Source organism: Bubalus kerabau, chromosome X (genome assembly GCF_029407905.1).
Source record: "Bubalus kerabau isolate K-KA32 ecotype Philippines breed swamp buffalo chromosome X, PCC_UOA_SB_1v2, whole genome shotgun sequence".
NCBI lineage: Eukaryota > Metazoa > Chordata > Mammalia > Artiodactyla > Bovidae > Bubalus > Bubalus kerabau.
Genome location: NC_073647.1, coordinates 100,452,560 through 100,458,559, shown reverse-complemented (window position 1 = coordinate 100,458,559; position 6,000 = coordinate 100,452,560).

Here is a 6,000-nt window from a genome sequence, read left to right as displayed (position 1 = left end):
GTTGTTAACAGACCACTGGCTAACCATCAGAGCCTTTCGTGGCCACATATGACAAAGAATACAGACTTTACATAACTATTTCAGAAAATCGTCACACAAATAGAACTATGACAATAACAGTGACAAAAACCGGGGTGGGACTGAGGATCAGACATATGATTTTCATGGTTGCCGTAATATGTTATATAAAATATGCAGTTTTCAAGGGGAAAAAAAGAACCTCAGGAGACATACAAAATATATGAAAACAAATTCCAAACACAGGAAAAAGACACACTCAATAGAAACCATTACTGAGGAAGCCCAGACATTGGCCTTACTAGCCAAAGTCTTTAGTCTTCTATTTTAGCATGTAGAAATCTCTAAAATCATCTATTTTAACATGTGCAAAAAGAGAAACTGATGCAAAGAGAGTGATCTGAATCTCTGGACAGGGTGACTGGTGAAGGACTTTCTCTGCCAAAGCCAGCGTGTAAACACTGGAAGAGATGCCGACATCTCCAAATGAGCAGACACCAACACGAGGACACAAAGATCACAAATAATCAGGGAAACATGACAGGAAATGAATAAAGTTCCAATATCTGACCTTAAGGAAATGGAGAACGATGAACTGTCTGACAAAGTATTCAGAATAATCCTCTTAAAGAAATTCAGTGAACTGAAACAAAACACAGATTTTTTTTAAACTAAATGAAATGAGGAAAATAATACATAAACAAAATGAGAGGTGCAACAGAGAAATCAAAACCATTGAAATAACACCAATCAGAAGTCCAAGAGTTAAAGAGTACAATGATGGAACTGAAGAATGCAATAGAGAACTTCAACAGCAGACTCGACCAAGCAGAAGAAAAAGCCAGTGATCTCAAAGACAGGTTATCTGAAATTATCAAGCCAGAGGAATCAAAAAGAAAAAAAGAGAAAGAAACAGGTAAAGATAGCCTAAGTCAATTATTGGATACCATTAAGAGAAAGAATCCATGCATGACTGGAGTCCTGGAAGGAGAGAAAAGGAAGAAAGGAGCAGACAGTTTAATTAAAGAAGTAACAATAACCCTGTATACGAGACAGCAAAAGAGACACTGATGTATAGAACAGTCTTATGGACTCTGTGGGAGAGGGAGAGGGTGGGAAGATTTGGGAGAATGGCATTGAAACATGTAAAATATCATGTATGAAACGAGTTGCCAGTCCAGGTTCGATGCACGATACTGGATGCTTGGGGCTGGTGCACTGGGACGACCCAGAGGGATGGAATGGGGAGGGAGGAGGGAGGAGGGTTCAGGATGGGGAACACATGTATACCTGTGGCGGATTCATTTTGATATTTGACAAAACTAATACAGTTATGTAAAGTTTAAAAATAAAATAAAATTAAAAAAAAAATAATGATGAGAACTTCTCAAATCTGGGGAGAGATCTGGGCATCTAAGTTTATGAATCTCATAAGTCCCCCCCAAAAGACTCAATCTGGAAAGATATTCTCCAAGACATATTGTAATAAGAATGTCTGAAATCAAAGACAAGAGAAAAACCTTGAAAGAAGAAAGAGGGAAAATAATCTTCCCATGAAGGGAACGCCCATAAGGCTAGCAGTTGGGGTTTCTCAGCAGAAAACTTGCAGGCCAGGAGAGACTGGGAAGCTATATTTAAAGTGCTAAAGAAAAACACTGCCAAATAAGAATACTCTACCCAGAAAAGTCATTCCTCAGAGATGAAGAAGAGATAAAGCCCTTCCCAGAGAGACAAAAACTGCAGGCGTATACCCCACGACTAGACCTGCCCTGCAAGAAACACAAAAGGGAGTTTTTCAATCTGAAACAACAGGATGCTAATTAGTAACATGACAACTTATGAAAAAGCATAAAATTCACTGTAGAGGTAAGAATATAGTCAAATTCAGAAGCCTAATACTGTAACGGGGCTCCACTGGTGGCTCACCAAACAAGAATGTGCTTACTAATGCAGGAGATATGGGTTCAACCTCTGGGTCGGGAAGATCCCATGGAGAAGGACATGGCAACCCACTCCAGTATCCTTGCCTGGAAAAGCCTATGGACAGAGGAGTCTAGTGGACTGCAGTCCATACGGTTGCAAAAGCACTGGACACGACTTTGTGACTAACCACCACCACCACCAAATACTGTAGTACTGGTGCACAAATCACTTTAAACTCTAGTATAGAAGTTAAAAGGCAAACATATCAGAGATATGAAAATCTACTCTAATTTTTCGATGGATTCAGTCCAGTTCAGTTCAGTTGCTGAGTCGTGTCTGACTCTTTGCGACTGCATGAATCACAGCACGCCAGGCCTCCTTGTCCATCACCAACTCCCGGAGTTCACCCAGACTCACGTCCATCGAGTCAGTGATGCCATCCAGCCATCTCATCCTCTGTCGTCCCTTTCTCCTCCTGCCCCCAATCCCTCCCGGCATCAGAGTCTTTTCCAATGAGTCCACTCTTCGCATGAGGTGGCCAAAGTACTGGAGTTTCAGCTTCAGCATCATTCCTTCCAAAGAAATCCCAGGGCTGATCTCCTTCAGAATGGACTGGTTGGATCTCCTTGCAGTCCAAGGGACTCTCAAGAGTCTTCTCCAACATCACAGTTCAAAAGCATCAATTCTTCGGCGCTCAGCCTTCCTCACAGTCCAACTCTCACATCCATACATGGCCACAGGAAAAACCATAGCCTTGACTAGACGGACCTTTGTTGGCAAAGTAATGTCTCTGCTTTTGAATATGCTATCTAGGTTGGTCATAACTTTCCTTCCAAGGAGTAAGCGTCTTTTAATTTCATGGCTGCAGCCACCATCTGCAGTGATTTTGGAGCCCCCAAAAATAAACTCTGACACTACACCACCATATATGAAAGATGTAAACTGTGACATCAATAACATAAAATGTTGGCTGGGGGAGGTGGGTGTGGGGGAGAAGTTGAAGCATAGTGTTTTTGTATGTGATTCAAGTTAACTTGCTAGAGACTTAAAATTGATTCTTACACCTATGCGATGTCTATCAAGAGGCTCTTTAGTTCCTCTTCACTTTCTGCCATTACAGTTGTATCACCTGCATATCTGAGGTTGTTGATATTTCCCCCAGCAATCTTGATTCCAGCTTGTGATTCACCCAGCCCGGCTTTTTGCATGATGCAATCTACATATAAGCTAAATAAGCAGAGTGACAATATACAATCTTTTCACACTCCTCTCCTAATTTTGAACCAGTGAGTTGCTCCATGTTCAGTTCTAACTGTTGCTCCTTGACCCCACATACAGGTTTCTCAGGAGACAGGTAAGACGATCTGGTACTCCATCCCTTTAAAAATGTTCCACAGTTTGCTGTGATCCATACACTTTAGGGTATGCAATGAAGCAGAAGTAGATTTTTTTTCTGGAATTCCCTTGCTTTCTGCATGATCCAACAAATGTTGGCCATCTGATCTCTGGATCCTCTGCCTCTTTGAAACCCAGTTTGTACATCTGGAAGTTCTTGGTGGAAGCCTAAGTTTGAAGGATTTTGAGCATAACCTTGCTAGAAAGTGAAATGAGCTCAATTGTATGGCAGTTTAAACATGCTTTGGCATTCCCCTTCCTTGGGATTGGAATGGAAAGTGACCTTTTCCAGTCTTGTAGAGACTACGGAGTTTTCCCAAGTTGCTGACCTATTGAGTGCAGTGCTTTAACAGCACCATCTTTTAGGATTTTAATTAGCTCCAAGCTGGAATTCTGTCACCTCCACTAGCTTTGTTCGTAGTAATGCCCACTTGGCTAAAATCCACTTGACTGCACATTCCAGGATGTCGGGCTCTAGGTGAGTGCCCACACCATCGTGGTTTTCCAGGTCATTAAGACCTTTTCTGCATAGTTCTTCTGTGTATTCTTGCCTCCTCTTCTTAATCGCCTCTGCTTCTGTTAGGTCCTTACCGTTTCTGTCTTTTATCATGCCCACCCTTGTTGAAATGGCCCCTGGATATCTCCATTTTTCCTGAAGCGATCTCTAGTCTTTCCTATTCTATCGTTTTCCTCTATTTCATTGCATTGTTCATTTAAGAAGGCCTTCATCTCTCTCTTTGCTCTTCTCTGGAAATCTGCATTCAGTTAGGTATAACTTTCCCTTTCTCCCTTCCTGTTCACTTCTCTTCATTCCTCAGCTATTTGTAAAGCCTCCTCAGACAACCACTTTGCCATTTTTCTTTTTCTTTGGGATGGTTTTGGTCACTGCCTCCTATAATATGAATGCTACAAACTTCTGTCCCTAGTTCTTCAGGCACTCTACCTACCAAACCCAATCCCTTGAATCTATCACACATATGCACCCATGCATGCACAAATGGACATACACACATCTCTTCTTGTGAGAGCACCTCACAACTGCAACTAGCTGTAGAACAACCATCAACAGGAGGATGCTGAACCCACCAGAAGAGATACTCCACATCCAAAGACAAAGAAGAAGCCACACCAAGATGGTGGAGGGGTGCAACCTTGAGTTAAAGCAAATCTGATACCCACCCGGTCGGTGACTCACAAACTGGAAAACAGTAATACCAAAGAAATTCTCACACTGTTGTCAAGGTTGTGAGCCCCACATCCAGCTTCCTAGCCTGGGGGTCCTGCAAAGGGCCTAGGAATCCCCAGGGAATCTGAGTCTGAAGGCCAGCAGGATTTGATTGCCATACTTCAACAGGACTGGGGAAAACAGACTCTACTCTTGGAGCACACATACAAAATCCTGTGTGCACTAGGACCAGGAAAAGAGCAGTGACCCCAGAGGAGACTGAACCAGACCTACCTGCTAATGTTGGAGGGTCTCCTGCAGAGGTATGGGTCAGCATTGGCTCACCACCAGGACTGAAGCCCTGGCAGCAGCAGTCCTGGCAGTGCCCCTTGACAGAAGCCCCCTTGGAGGTCACCATCAGCCCTACCATAGAGCCTGTAGACTCCAGGGCTGGGTCACCTCAGGACAAACAACCAAAAGGGAGGGAGCACAGCTCCACCCATCAGCACAACAGAGAACTGAATTAAAGTTTTACTGAGTATGGCCCTGTCCACTAGATCAGCATCCTGTTTTTTCCCATTCAAGTCGCTCCCATCAGGAAGTTGAGAGTACTTTGGAGAGCAAGGAGATCAAACCAGTCAATCCTAAAGGAAATCAACCCTGAGTATTCATTGGAAGGACTGATGCTGAAGCTGAAGTTCCAATACTTTGGCCACCTGATCTGAAGAGCCGACTCATTGGAAAAGACCCTGATGCTGGGAGAGATTGAGGGCAGGAGGAGAAGGGGACGACAGAGGATGAGATGATTGGATGGTATCACCGACTCAATGGACATGAGTTTGAGCAAACTGCAGGAGACGGTGAAAGACTGAAGCCTGGCATGCTGCAGTCCATGGGGTCGCAAAGAGTTGGACATGACTGAGGGACTGAACAACAGCAATTTAGCCTCATGCACCAGAGGGAAAACAGAGGAAACAAGAAGAACTACAGTCCCACAGGCTCATGAAGGAAAACCGCAATCACAGAAAGTTAATCAAAATGAAAAGGCAAAGAATTATATCCCAGGTGAAGGTACAAGACAAAACCGCAAGAAAAACAACTAACTGGAGTGGAGATAGCCAACCTTCCAGAAAAAGAATTCAGGATAATGTTAGCGAGGATGACCCAGGATCTCAGAAAAAGAATTGAGAAGATGCAAGAAATGTTTGTGGGCTTCCCTGGTGGCTCAGACAGTAAAGCGTCTGCCTGCAATGCGAGAGACCCGGGTTTGATTCCTGGGTTGGGAAGATCCCCTGGAGAAGGAACTGGCAATCCACTTCAGCACTCTTGCCTGGAAAATCCCATAGACGAGGAGCCTGATAGGCTACAGTCCATGGGGTCGCAAAGAGTCGGACACGACTGAGCAACTTCACTTTCACTTTTCACTTTCAAGAAATGTTTACCAAAGACCTAAAAGAACTAAAGAACAAAACAGCAGAAGAACCATACACTGGAAGGAA